Consider the following 15607-nt stretch of genomic DNA (forward strand, 5'->3'; position numbering starts at 1 on the left):
ATGTACATGGATGCAGACAGCCTTACGTTCACCCCCTTTAGTAAGAACATGGACTGGACCTTCCAGATCTTTGGTGATGCTGTAATGACTGCCCAGTGTGAAGGTGCCTAGACCCACCATGTGCAGCACTCCAGCCTCCAACCCCATCACCATGGAGTGGCATATGAGATAGTTTCTGTTGACCCCACAGATGAATGGCAGTTTCCTCTGCTTCTCAGGTGCATTGCTGGAGGTGCTAACTCACACTCATCTCACCTCTTATCTCCTGCCTAGTCACCTGATGGCACTGCTGAGCTAGAATTCTCCAAGGAGAGAGCTTTCCTTGTCCATGGATATAGTGACCTGTTGATTCCTGTTGATATTCTCTTCCCAGGTGTTAAAGAGGTCCCTACACACTGAGGCTGCCTTGACAGCTGTCCCTATTTTATGTATTAGTAACAGGAGTAATTGGGCAATTCTCTGGTTGGGATGAATCTGTATAGTGGTGGTGGGTGGGGAAAGTAAAATCTGTATTTCTCCTGTGTAGCCTGCATCAACAACTCCTGGGATGACTAAGATGCCCTGTAACGAGGTGGAGCTCCGTCCTAATATTAAACCTACAGTTCCCTCAGGCAGCGGCCCAGACACTCCTGTAGGAATGGCTGCTACTGAGTCTGGGGTTAGTATTGCGTGGGTGGTGGAATGGAAGTCCAATGCTGCACTGCCTGGGGTTGCCCTGAAGAGGTCAGTGACTGATTGAAATTTGCAGAGGGGTTGAGGGTCAATGCCCCTATTATTGCAGGGGCCTGGGGCTGGCCCCTTCTCAAGTTTCCCAATTGAGGTAATGGGATAGAACCTCCTTGGGAGAGGTTTGTAGAATTTAAAGGCCAACCATTTTTATGGTATTTTGATCTACATTCCTTTGTCCAATGGAATCCTTTCTGACATCGGGGACAAACAGTTTTTGGAGGATTAATATTGTTCCCTGATGTATTCCCAGGCTGACGAGGAGCTTGCCATCTGGCCTGAGTATTATTATTTTTATTTGGGCTTTCTCTGCTAAAGTGCCCAGATTGGCCACAAGAGTAGCAGTTCATATTTCTTTTTTTTTTTTTTTAATTTTTTAAAAATATATTTTATTGATTTTTTTACAGAGAGGAAGGGAGAGAGATAGAGAGTTAGAAACATCGATGGGAGAGAAACATCTATCAGCGGCCTCCTGCACATCTCCCACTGGGGATGTGCCCACAACCCAGGTACATGCCCTTGACCGGAATCTAACCTGGGACCCCCTCAGTCCGCAGGCCGACGCTCTATCCACTGAGCCAAACCGGTTTCGGCCATATTTCTTTTATTACCTGTATTCTTGCTGGCTTGTCCTATGCCCTGTACATATTGAGGGTATGTCTCCCCTTTGAGAGCTGCAGCTATAGCTACACTCTATATAAATGCTGGACTTACATTGGCTCACTGTTTTATAAAATCATTTATAATTCCTGTTCTGCAAATCAGCCTTAATAAAGCCTGACAGGTATTATTAGCATTTTCAAAAGCCAGTTGTTTGATTAGGATATCGGCTGCCTCTTCATTACTGATTACTCTCTTGACTGCCTGTATGAGGCGAGAAAGGAAATCCTGATATGGTTCCTCGACCTTCTGTTTAACCTTTGTAAGGGTGGTTGTTTTTCCTACTGTACAAGGTAGGGATTTCCAGGCATTTACTGCACAACTGGTTACTTTAATAAGTGCCTCTTTGGGTGTATATATTTGCTCCTGAGCTGTGATAAAATCACCTTCTCCTAATATCATGTCTAGGGTTATTCCTCCTCTGGAATTTTTGCTAGTGGCTACGGCTCTCTTAGCAAGATCAACATATTCAGTTTTCCATAATAAGTAATCGCCTCCTGAGAGACAGGCTTTACAAACCTGTGACCAATCATAAGGAGTCATCCATTTACTGGCTAGGGCTTCTACCAAGGTTTGTGTGTAAGCAGCTAGAGGTCCATATTCAGAGCAGGCCAATTTTAATTCTTTAAGTATTTTGTAAAGTATAGGCTCCCAGGTGGGGTTTTTGTCCCCCTCACTCTCATACACAACTGGGAAGCAGAGTGAGAATTCAAGATCTCCATTAGATTCAGCTTCTCTTATTGCCCTTTGAAATTTAGACATGGAGCTCATAGGAGCTGGAGGACCTGGTTTAGGCTTCCTTTCTAATTTAGGGAGCCTGTTTTGAATGGGAGGGCCTCTCTCCTCTCTACTGACTGGAAAGGACCAAGGGTCATGTTTGTGATATTTATTCTCCTGCCAATCAGTAGGCATAGCTAAATTGCTCTTAGATTGAGCTGGAGACAATAATGATGTGTCCTCTCTAGGTGGAGCCAAGGGATTATTTAAAATTTGAGAAAGTTCAACCGTTTCTGCCTCTGGTGCCAAGGTGTTACAAATTAAATTCCAGAGGGAAAGGGTATCTGCCAGGACCTTCTCAGATCCATGGTAGCTGTAATAATTCTTTAATTGCTCTCCTACTTTAGTCCAAGTTTCTAAATTAACAGTTCCTTCCTCTGGAAGCCATGGACATACTTCTTGTATAAAACGTTCTGTCTGACTGAGAATAACCTTAACTCCTCTGCTAGCAAGCATATATGTTAAAAGATCAATACAGAGTCTTTTTTCTTTGGACTCAGTATGACCCATCTTCTCAATTTAAGTTCTGTACTATCCACCCTCTTACCCTACTTACCTTCTATAGGGGGTTCTGCAACACCCTACAGTGCAGTCCTATCCGTCCTGAGTATGGCAGGGGAGGGACTTACCTAGGGGTCCCTGTTTGGGTGCCAATTGTTGGGGTCCAACCCCAGCAGGTCCAGGGGTTTCCAAAGGTGTGGACGGAGTCGGCAAAGAAGAAATGACACGGAGACAGAGTTCAGTTGATCAGCAGCCTAGCCAAGTTCTCCAGCCAGGTTTGGTCTTTATTGTCCTGTTACATCTGCATTTATACCAGTTGATTTTAATCCTATCCATTCTATTCCAAAGGTTAGAGCATTTTTTATCTCCCTTCCAAAGTCACTACTCTATTGTTCTGTTAAGCTACAAGGAAATAACTGAAGGAGATTATCCTAAGTGGTTGTTCATAGTTTAAGTGATTAATTACCCTCCTGGCACTTAGTTAAGGGGTTTTATTCCCTTCCTTAGTCCTGTTAATCCCTAACTCCAGGGGAAAATCCCACCTGGGGAAACAACCATTCTCGGAGAGGTGACCTTGGTTAAAACACATAGCGCTAAGAAGGGGAGCAAACATATTAAGAACAGTATGCCATATACGCCAGGTCCCTTGAAACATATGCTGTGCAGATGTTTCTTCCCTGCAGCGACTGTGTCAAGCAGCAAGGATGGACCAGCTTCTGGCACTCCCCTGCTAGCCTGATTGCCCCTAACTGCCTCTGCCTCGGCCCCCACCACCATGGCTTTGTCTGGAAGGAAGTTGGATGTCCAGAAGATTTAGGGTCAACATGGTCTATTTAGCATAGATAAATATTCCCTTTTATTAGTATAAATAGATTATATAGGATAGAATTGCTTAAACGGGAGTGAGGAAGCCTTTTTCAGCAGGAGGAGATATTCTTGACAGACAAAAATACATAATCCCTATACCTGGACTGATAGCCAGCCATATGCACTATACTGTCAAACTGGTTATTAAAAAATTGAACTGCTTTCTTATACCTTACACCAAACAGCTATTGCCCTTAAAACCCCTCCTCAGCCCCCACCTTAGGTTCTGCCTTTGCAGTTCATCCAGATTAGGTTCTGATTGGTCGGCTTCTATGCCAGTCAGTGTCAGAAGCTCTGCCTCCTAGGCAGCCATTGGCTCCTCGCAGTTCACCCAGATTAGGTTCAGACTGGTTGGTTTCTATGGCATTCAGTGTCTGGGCCTATCTTCCGGCCTTATCAGAGAAGTGGGGCTGATCAGAAGCCCCCACGGAGGCCCAGAGGAAAGAGAGGCGGGGCTGCTGCCAAGGCCCAGAGAGAAAGAGAGAGGCAAGTGCTGACCAACAGCTGCCACGGAGGCTGCGGATCAGACCTTGCCTCTCGCTCCAGGCCTCTCTCCAGGCCTGATCCGCAGCCCCCTCGGCAGTCAGTGCTGGGTCACCACGGCAACCCAGCACTGACTGCAGGACTAACTTACGGTGTTTAGTCATGAAGGGACAGAACGGAACTGATAGCTGTGTCTCTAACTCCTCTCCCAGAAAAAGCCGCAGAATGTATCAGTTACTCAGCCTGCCCTTATCTCAGCCAATGGGAAAGTGGGGGAAACTAGCCCAAGGCCAAGAGTATGCTAGCCACCCCCCTGTCTTTGTGTAACCAGACCCTAGCTGCACCCTGCCCTTGCCTCACTAGCCCCCGGCCCTGACTCAACCAACCGGAATCGGCCAAATCAGTGGTCAGAGTCTGCCCCCACCCCCCGACACCAAGCCCTATAAATTCTTTGTTCCCTTGGGATTCGGGGCTCTCTCTTGCATCCAGTAATGGAGGCGGGGGGGGGGGGACCAAGTCCCGGGCTTGAATAAATGACTCTATGCTTTTGCATCAGACTCGGCTCCCTAGTGGTCTGTCTTGGGGGATCTTGAAATCTGGGCATAACATTTGGGGGCTCATGCCGGACCCCCAAGACTCACGAGGGACCCCGATCCGGAGAGTCTGACTGACCGCGGTAAGTGTCTCTGTGTTGTCTGTTCTGTCCTATGCGAGCTCGCTTCTGCAATCTGGCCTGATAAGATCTAAGTGGACGCACTGGCGGATCTCGGGCAGGAGGAGTCAAGGGACGCCTTGAACCTCCATCTGGCGGGGTGTAAAATCCCCATCTGACGGGGTGTAAAAGCCCCATCTGGCGGGGTGTAAAAGCCCCATCTGTTTTCAGTTTTTCTTCCGCGGGGTCGGAAGGCTGTTCTTAGGTGTCTTTGTTTGTTTGGTGTCTGTGTTCTTTTGTTTGATTTTGTGGACTCACTGGACGGACACTAAGGGACAGACTCAAACTACTCCTTTTTTTTTTTTTTTTTTTTTTTTTTTTTTTTTAAATATATTTTATTGATTTTTTACAGAGAGGAAGGGAGAGAGATAGAGAGTTAGAAACATTGATGAGAGAGAGAAACATTGATCAGCTGCCTTCTGCACATCTCCCACTGGAACGTGCCCACAACCCAGGTACATGCCCTTGACCAGAATCGAACCTGGGACCCCTCAGTCCACAGTCCAACGCTCTATCCACTGAGCCAAACTGGTTTCGGCTCAAACTACTCCTTTAAGCATTATGGTCATTTTAAAGTCAAGGGCTGGGCCAAACTGCTTGCCAGCCTCAGGTGTGGTTTTCCAGAACCACTGGGAACTTGGGACCTTGAAGCTTACTGAATTCAAATGATAAAAAAACTTATGTCTTGCATTTTTGACGTTTATTCTTAAAAAATGTTACTGATTGAGAAATGCCAGCTAAAAGTTTAAGATTCGGATTGAATTGAGAAAAACTGTGTGTTGTGGTATCTAAATGCCTTTGCTGAATGAATGTCTGGTGAAAGTGTGCGAGTGTGGAGGGAGGGGGCCTGCCCTCTCCTCTCCTTTGTGTGGCTCCACAACTTTGGTCAGGCGGGTACCTGAGTGAAAATCTGTGAAAACAGGTCACTCCTCCCTTGTCTGTCTCTTGTCACCGATCATCATGAGGTTGGGACAAAGTAAACCTGCTGTTCTTAATTACATGTTAAAAAAGATTTTTAAAAAGGGATACAATAGAGATTGTGAAATTAAAATGAATGCTAAAACACTGAGGAAGCATGAGTGAACAGCTGTTTGTTTGTGTGGAACTAGCCAATTTGCTACCGAGACGGGGGACTGGACGCAGTCTTAACTCCTCCAGTAGGTTCTCACCGGTCAAGAATTCTGTTCTGGGACATGGGTGCCAGGAGTGCCCCCCATGCCCGTCTGGGGAGTTGGGCATTGTTTTGTTTATCTGCTCAGCTCCAGTCTGGGCTAGTCTACTGAAAGTGTGAATACGAGTGTTTATCTATTTTGGCTGCTCATTACTAGTCTGTGTGAAGTGAAAGTTACTTTGATTTACTTTGCATTTCTGTTAATTCATCTGGCTGAACGTTTGGACTGGACCCGCGATTGGGCTGCAAGAATCTCTAGCAGTTCTCAGAGTCCTTTGCTTGCCACTACAGAAGGAATCAGCCCACTTAGTTAATATAAATTTCTGTCTATCAGTTGCTCTTACCTGGGTTGTAAATTGCTGTAATTCCAAGATTGCTTAGTTCTGAGATTGCTTATAAAAGAGTAAAAGAAAAAAAAATCTGTGAGGAAAAGCAGCCTGGGCTGAGAGAAGTGGGGCGGGGGGGTTGGCAGTTATGCTGCTGGCTGCAAACCTAACAGGTCTTATCAATGACTTCAAGGTTACAAAAAATAACTGTAAGCACAGTCTTTCTCTGCCCTGGTTTATTCTTTTAACCCCTCCAATGCTGAATCAGACCGAGACCTGTTCTTAGTTTTGTCACAAAAGGTCTAGATATATCTTAAGAGTAAAAGTACATTTAAAATATGTTCATAAATATTAATCTAAAATTGCTAAATGTTCACCTTTGGTAATCATTAAAGGATTAAGGTTTCTAAGAATAAAAAACAAAACAATTAAACTCCCGCTAGAAAAGCGGAGGAGGAACGAAGCTGGAATCCACAGCCCCCCTGGTGATTTAGAACTGTTTGCCAGGCAGACTCAGCCCCTGAGAGCCAGGTCAAAGAAAGGGGGGGCTGAATGCCTGAGCTGCCCGCAAGGCCCGGAAGACCCTGGTGGAGAAGAAGCGGCGTGCGCGCGGATCAACTATAGCCTACAGGAGCTGCAGCAGCTGCTGGCGGGCACCGAGGTGCAGGCTAAGCTGGAGAACTCCGAGATGCTGGAGCTGATGGTGCGGCACATGCTGTGGGGCAGAGCTTGCAGGCACGAGCAGCTGCAGGCAGAAGCCAGCGAGCGCTTCGCTGCCAGCTACATCCAGCGAACCCCCTGCTTGAGTCCATACCACTGCAAAAGGGCAGCAGCTTCCGGGATTTGCTGGGGGACGCTCTGGCTGGGCTCCTGGGAGACCCTAGGCGGAGCAGCTGGCTCACAGGAGGGGCTGATATCCCCCTCTAGTGCACTCCCTTGAAAGAGGCCTGGTTGCTGCTCTGCCACAAAGGGAACTGGTAAAAAGGCAAAAAGCAGGGCCCTAAGGGTTAACAAAAAAACACTCTCCCTGGACCTGGGAGCTATCAGGACTTTGAAATTTTCCAAGAGAGGAGGAGTCTGACTCAGAGACTGGCCGAAACCTCCTTGGGTTAGTAAAACCGGTGGCTGCATATTGAACTTACAGACTGCAGTTTGCTGGGCAGAGGTCCAAGCCCAGTTATATAGGGGTTAAGCTACCTGTGTACAGCAAAACAACTTTCTCCTGTGCCAGAATACATTTTAAGAAAATTGAGTGCATGATAGACCAGTAAGCTGGGACAAGTAAAATAGGGAAACTGAGCAGAAATCCTATCTTCCCTAAACCAATGACACTTGCAATTGCCTCGCTAAACAAAGGTTAAATAGCTTATGTCAATCTGATTAGTGTCATTTGTTGTCCACACCCAGGGGCAAATGAAGTTGGAAAATAAGCCTTATTTTGATTAGTTCTTTTATTCAGGAGTAGCCAACCCGGTCCCTCCCTGCAACATGAATGATAAAATGTATGTTAAGGATTTTTAAAATTGCTCAAACTTCTCTGCCTTGGGTCCAGTTCTGCGTGTGTAAGAAGGGACAGAGTAAAGTTTAGTAGCAGGAGTGAAGAGGCAGGAGCAGGCCAGAAGAAGCTGGCAAGGCCATCCAAACCACCCAGCCGCTATTGGCCAGAGCCGCCTGAGGCAGACCTCCTCGGACTGGCAACAGCTGACTCTGACTAGGACAGACTGGGCTTTTTCCAACTGGGCCCCCATGAGCCGATGGTCGAAATGAAGATCGGGGGCCAGACTGTGAACTTTATGGGTGATACAGGAGCAGAGCACTGGGTAGTTACTCAGAAGGTAGCTCCCCTCTCAGGACAGGAAGTCACCATTATTGGAGCTACCGGTTCCACAGCTGCAGACTGTCCTGCCGCCCCCACCGATGTCAGTTAGGCGGCCATCAGGTGGTTCATGAATTCCTATATTTACCAGTTGACCTGGTCCCTCTAATGGGCAGAGACCTTTTAGCCAAAATGGAAGCAGAAACCACTTTTACCCCAGATGGCTCAGCACAGCCTTGCCTAGGTGAAGAGACCTCTCCAATGATCCTGTCCTTAGCAGTGCCGAGAGAGGAAGAATGAAGACTTTATACCCCCCAGCCAAAGGCCCCCACATCTGTTTTTGTCAGGCCCCCATCAGAAGACTTGGGCAGTGTTCTGCCAAAATTCCCAAGACTGTAAAAGTACTTGTTCACTAAAAAGGTGTAAATGTGGATGTTTATTTAATTTTTATATGTCTACTTAGGTATAAATATTTGTAAATAAATAGAACCCCCAGTTAATTTTCTGGTGTATTCTGGAGCAGCCTATTCAGTCTTGACAGAGCCAATGGGACCAGTAACATCTAAAAAGACACCAGTTCTAAGAGCCACCAGACAAACTGCCTTTTTCCTTGGACATCAAAGAGGACTGTGGACCTCAGAAAGAACACGGTAACTCATTCGTTTCTAGTCATGCCAGAATGCCTGTACCCCTTACTTGGACGTGATCTCTTACAGAAATTACAAGCCACCCATAAGCTTGTTTGAGATGCCCTGCCAGTGCCACATCGGACTCTGTACATCCTTTCCAGCCTGGGGACTCAGTGTGGGCAAAGAAGTTCACAACCCCAGGACTCACCCCAACTTGAAAAGGACTATACCTGCAGAAAATTGTATAATAGACTCAGATGATGCCTGCACCTTCATAGACATGGCTTCAGAAGGACAAGGACAATTTTACCTTATATAGAAATGTCAAAGAATGGACTTTAGTCACCTCCCTAAAATGTTTGTTTAGCCCTGCCATATCTCATGTTTAGTAGCGGAGGATTCGGCTGCCTGAAGCGGCCATGGTGCCAATATTATGTTTCATTGTATTAATATGCTGTATTAACGTTCAATTCTCTTGCAGGTTTGAATGTAGCTGTTAGCAGTTGCTGTAGATCTGTGTTGGTCTACAGTCCTTGGTAGTCTTTGGGAGTAACTGGCAAGTGTTCAGTTTCCCATACTAAAGGCCATTGTTATGGCCATATGTTAACTGTCCTGTAAAGGGACTATGTAGGGTGAACCCCCAAAAGTAAAGGATGTCTAGCTGCCAAGAGGGCAGGTGCCCAACTAGGTAAAGAAGAATACCCATCAGGTTTTGGTCTCTATTAAGAGACAGTTAACAGTTGGCAGCCTGTATACTATCTTGCAGGCCTGCGTGACCATGCCCATGTCTGGGGTGGTACATACCTCATACCTCAACTGTAAAAGAAAACTAAAAAAGGCCTGTTTGGAATAGAAGGTCTAAGGCATAGTTATGCATTTTTAAAGGACATAGAAAGAAGATTTAAAAGCTAATTTAAAAGTATAAAATTTAGAAAAATTATATATATATAATAAGAAATCCAACAATTACTGTTTTGTTATAACTCTGAAAAGTCCATGAAAAGGGACTAACAAGAAAAATCAGAAGATCTTAGAGCAGATTAGTATGTTTTTCTCCTTATATAATTCCTCTGAAATCTGGCAATGCTTAATAAGTCATGGCAATACATTTCTTTGCATGAAATCAATAAGACCGGTTTTCAATAGTGATTTTATTAACTGGAAACTTTGACTGGAGTATCATGTTTTAAAGAAACCTGTCTGAACTCTGAAGACTTGAAGCCAATAAGAGTGCCACGGAGAAAGCCTGGTATCCTACTTGGAAGCCCTGAAGATGGCTGGCGCTGGAGCGTCAGGCCCATGCCCTACCATCACTGGCGGTTGGTAAGAGTAGAAGGGGAGCAATAAGGATGCCTCTGCGTCCCTGCGGAACCCCCACACACTCTGGGCCACAACGAGTAGGAGGGCTACTGAGATGGGCCTTAAAGCCTAGAGCGTGGGCTCAGGTGGAGTTGCTACAGGTGAGGAATTCACCTAACGCAGCAGATACTGCAGGCAGGCCTGATGGCAGCCGGATGGCTTGGCTTCCTGGCCCTACGGGGCACATTAAGATTCAATCATGAAATTCCAGCAAAGATAATCAGTTACCATTCTTGTTGTGTTTATGCAAACATCAGGCCACATTGAATACAGTAGATAAATTAGTCTTGATTTGGCTTTTTGATAGCCATAGAGGAATTTTAAGAAGAAAAATCCTATTTCAATAGAAGTTGTTAAAGCTTCTTTCCCTTCCACCAAACCATTTGTTATAGTTTGTCTCTGCCAGGTCATAAGACCAGCTCCTTCTGTGCCCAGGACAGCAGGGAGCCTGAGTGGAAGGTGACCTCTAATCAGACACACCCGCTGCAGATCACCCTCAAGAAGACAGCAGACCTCGGCAAACCCCTTGTAATCCTCCTGATGCTGTTGACTTTCAGCCCTTGCATTATTAACAGACTAGTCCAATTAGTCAAGAAGTATATAAAAGTAATTCAGTTGATAGTTCAGTCCGTCTCATGATTGAGCCGTGAGTTCCAAGACAAGGGGGGAATGAAGGGACAGACGGAACTAATAGCTGTGTCTCTAACTCCTCTCCCAGGAAAGCCACAGAATGTATCAGTTACTCAGCCTGCCCTTATCTCAGCCAATGGGAAAGCGGGGGAAACTAGCCCAAGGCCAAGAGTATGCTAGCCACCCCCTGTCTTTGTGTAACCAGACCCTAGCTGACCCTGCCCTTGCGTCACTAGCTCCCGGCCCTCACTCAACCAACTTGAATCGGCCAAATCAGTGGTCAGAGTCTGCCCCCACCCCCCGACACCAAGCCCTATAAATTCTTTGTTCCCTTGGGATTCGGGGCTCTCTCTTGCATCCAGTAATGGAGGCGGGGGGGAGGGGGGGGACCAAGTCCCGGCTTGAATAAATGACTCTATGTTTTTGCATCGGACTCTGCTCCCTAGTGGTCTGTCTTGGGGGATCTTGAAATCTGGGCATAACAGTCAAGCCTTCGGTTGGTCGTTAGGGACCCTGGGTTTTCATATATAGGATTAGTTAATGAGAGAACTAGTATGATATACTAGGTAAAATGGCCTCTCTTATCCAGGGTTTCACTTTCTGCAGTTTCAGTTACCTTCAGACAATTATGGTCTGAAAATATTAAATTGAAAATTTCAGAAATAAGCAATTCAAAGGATATTTTGAGAGAGAGAGAAAAGTGTGAGAGACCACATTCACATAGCTCCTATTACAGTATGTTTTATAATTGTTCTATTTTATTATTTATTATTATTAATCTCTGTGCCCAATTTATAAATTAAACTTCATCATAGGTATGTGTAGAAAAAAACATAGTATATACAGGGTTTGGTTTCAGGCATTCACTGGGGGGTCTTGGAACATATTGCCCATGGATAAGGGGGAGCTACTGTATAAGGAAAATCCTTTTTGTTTGTTTGTAGGTTTTTTTCAGCTTTATTTAGATGTAACTGACATATAACATTGTGTAAGTTTAAGATGTACAACATGATAATTTAATACACTATATATTGTGGAGTAATTATCACAGAGCATTGGTTAACATTTCTATCATTTCATATGATAAACATTTTTTTTTGGTGTGATGAGATCATTTAATATCTATTCTCTTTGCAACTTATAGTATATAAAAATATTGTTAACTATACTATGGTTAGATTCCCAAGAACATATTCATTGCACAAGTGGAAGTTTATACCCTTTATTTGAGAAAGATTGTCATGAATTATTTTTTAAAGGTTTAGCAGAATTCACTAGTTATACCATCTGGGCTTTTCTTTGTTAGGAGGATTTTTAAAAATATTTTTATTGATTTCAGAAAGGAAAGGAAAGGGAAAGAGAAATAGAAACATTAATGATGAGAGAGAATTATTGATTGGCTGCCTCCTGCACACGCCCTACTGGGGATCAAGCCCACAACCCAGGCATGTGCCCTGACCAGAATTGAACCTGGAACCCTTCAGTCTGCAGGCTGATGCTCTATCCACTGAGCCAAACCAGTTAGGGCTGCTAGGAGGTTTTGATTACTGATTCAATTTCTTTACTTATTGCTCTATTCAGATTTTCTATTTCTTCAAGATTCAGTCTTGATAGTTGTATGTTTTCAGCAATTTTTATAATTCTTCTAGGTTAATAAATTTGTTGGTATATAATTATTAATAGTAGTCTCTTAGGATATTTTGAATTTCTGTGGTTTTAGTTGTAATGTTTCCTCTTTTGTTTATAATTTTACTAATGAGTCATCTCTCTTTTATTCTTAATGTTATTAAAGATTTGTTAATTTTGTTTGTCTTCTCTTAACCTTAGTTTTGTTGATCTTTTCTATTGTCTTACAAACCTCTATTTTATTTGGTTCCACTCTGGCTTTTGTTATTTTCTCTTTTGTACTAACTTTGGTCTTAGTTTGTTCTTCTTTTTCTAGTTCCTTGTTGTATACTTAGTTTTTGTGTGTGTGTTTTTTCAGATCTTTGTTTTTCTTTTTTGGTAACTTTTTAAAAAATATAATTGATTTTTTACAGAGAGAAAGGGAGAGGGATAGTTAGAAACATCGATGAGAGAGACACATCGATTAGCTTCCTCCTGCACACCCCCTACTGGGGATGTGCCAGCAACCAAGGTACATGCCCTTGACCGGAATGGGACCTGGGACCTTTCAGTCCGCAGGCTGATGCTCTATCCACTGAGCCAAACTGGTTAGGGCACTTTCTGTTTTTCTTAATGTAGGCATTTATCACTATAACCTTCCTCTTAGAACTGCTTTTGCTTCATCCCATAAGTTAACGTGTTGTATTTCCATTTTCATTTGTCTGAAGACATTTTATGATTGGAATAAAATGATTTATTCTTTGATTTTGATTTCTTCTTTGACCAACTGGTTGTTCGGGAGTGTGTTGTTTAATTGCCACATATTTGTGAATTTTCCAACATTCCTCCTGTATTTTAATTCTAGTTTTATACCACTGTAGTTAGAAAAGATAGTTGATATGATTTCAATCCTCTTATTTTTTTAAGATTTGTTTTGTGACCATTATAACATGTGCTCTGTCTTGGAGAATGTTATGTTTGCACTTGAAAAGAATGAGCATTCTGCTGGACGGGATTTCTTTTGGATGAAATTTCTGTGTGTCTACGTTAGGTCCATAAATACTAAAGAATAGTTCAGGTAAATTATTTTCTTATTGAATTTAATTTTTATGACATACCCATTGTTATTATTATTATTATTATACTCTTGTCTATATATCCTATCACAGTGATGGTGAACCTTTTGAACTCGGTGTGTCAACATTTTGAAAAACTCTAACTTAACTCTGGTGCCGTGTCACATATAGAAATTTTTTGATATTTGCAACCATAGTAAAACAAAGATTTATATTTTTGATATTTATTTTATATATTTAAATGCCATTTTTTTTTCTTTTTTTTTTTTTTATTGCTTAAAGTATTACAAAGGGTATTACATATGTGTCCATTTTATCCCCCCGCCCTAGACAATCCCCTAGCCTCCCCTATCCCCCAATGTCTTATGTCCATTGGTTATGCTTCTATGCATGCATACAAGTCCTTTAGTTGATCTCTTACCCCCCTACCTCCTGCCCCGCAACCCTCCCCGGCCTTCCTGCTGCAGTTTGACAATCTGTTTGAGGCAGCTCTGCCTCTGTATCTATTATTGTTCAAAAGTTTATAATGGTCTCTATTATCCATGAATGAGTGAGATCATGTGGTATTTTTCCTTCATTGACTGGCTTATTTCACTTAGCATAATGCTCTCCAGTTCCATCCATGACGTTGCAAATGGTAAGAGTTCCTTCCTTTTTAGAGCAGCATAGTATTCCATCGTGTAGACGTACCACAGTTTTCTAATCCATTCATCTACTGATGGGCACTTAGGCTGTTTCCAGATCTTAGCTATGGTGAATTGTGCTGCTATGAACATAGGGGTGCATATATCCTTTCTGATTGGTGTTTCTGGTTTCTTGGGATATATTCCTACAAGTGGGATCACAGGGTCAAATGGGAGTTCCATTTTCAGTTTTTTAAGGAAAGTCCATACTGTCTTCCATAGTGGCTGCACCAGTCTGCATTCCCACCAGCAGTGCACAAGTGTTCCTTTTTCTCCACATCCTCTCCAGCACTTGTCGTTTGTTGATTTGTTGATGATAGCCAGTCTGACAGGTGTGAGATGGTACCTCATTGTTGTTTTGATTTGCATCTCTCGGATGATTAGTGACTTTGAGCATGTTTTCATATGTCTCTTGGCTTTCTGAATGTCCTCTTTTGAAAGGTGTCTATTTAGGTCCTTTGCCCATTTTTTGATTGGATTGTTTATCTTCCTTTTGTTAAGTTGTATGAGTTCCCTATAAATTTTGGAGATTAGGCCCTTATCAGATATGACATTGGCAAATATGTTTTCCCACACAGTGGGTTTTCTCGTTGTTTTGTTGATGGTTTCTTTTGCTGTGCAGAAGCTTTTTATTTTGATGTAGTCCCATTTGTTCATTTTCTCTTTAGTTTCAAGTGCCCTAGGAGCTGTATCAGTGAAGAAATTGCTTCGGCATATGTCTGAGATTTTGTTGCCTTTGGATTCTTCTAAAATTTTTATGGTTTCCTGTCATACATTTAAGTCCTTTATCCATTTTGAGTTTATTTTTGTGTATGGTGTAAGTTGGTGGTCTAGTTTCATTTTATTGCATATATCTGTCCAATTTTCCCAACACCATTTATTGAAGAGACTATCTTGGCTCCATTGTATGTTCTTGCCTCCTTTGTCAAATATTAATTGAGCATATTGGTTCGGGCCGATTTCTGGGCTCTCTATTCTATTCCATTGATCTATATGCCTATTCTTGTGCCAGTACCAGGCAGTTTTGAGAACAGTGGCTTTGTAATACAACTTGATATCCGGTATTGAGATCCCACCTACTTTGGTCTTTTTCAGGATTGCTGCAGCTATTCGGGGTCTTTTTTTATTCCAGATGAATTTTTGGAGAGTTCGTTCTAGATCTCTGAAGTATGCCGTTGGTATTTTAATGGGAAGTGCGTTGAATTTATAGATTGCTTTGGGTAGTATGGACATTTTAATGATGTTGATTCTACCAATCCATGAACACGGTATGTTCTTCCATCTGTTTATGTCTTCCTCTATATCTTTTTTCAACGTCCTGTAGTTTTCTGAGTAGAGGTCTTTTACCTCTTTAGTTAAGTTTATTCCTAGGTAGCTTAATTTTTTTGGTGCGATGGTAAACGGGATTGTTTTTATAATCTCTCTTTCTGAAAGTTCACTATTGGTGTATAGAAATGCCTCGGATTTCTTGGGGTTAATTTTGTATCCTGCTACATTGCCAAATTCATGTATTAAGTCCAGTAGCTTTTTGATGGAGTCTCTAGGGTTTTGTATGTATAATATCATGTCGTCTGCAAATAAGGACA

At 43.1% G+C, this 15607-nt stretch overlaps 1 pseudogene; it reads left to right on the plus strand.

Annotated features, from left to right (window-relative positions):
• Positions 1-8380, plus strand: LOC118679496 (annotated as a pseudogene).
• Positions 8381-15607: the final 7227 nt, after the last annotated feature.

Source organism: Myotis myotis, unplaced genomic scaffold (assembly GCF_014108235.1).
Source record: "Myotis myotis isolate mMyoMyo1 unplaced genomic scaffold, mMyoMyo1.p scaffold_m19_p_26, whole genome shotgun sequence".
Taxonomy (NCBI): domain Eukaryota; kingdom Metazoa; phylum Chordata; class Mammalia; order Chiroptera; family Vespertilionidae; genus Myotis; species Myotis myotis.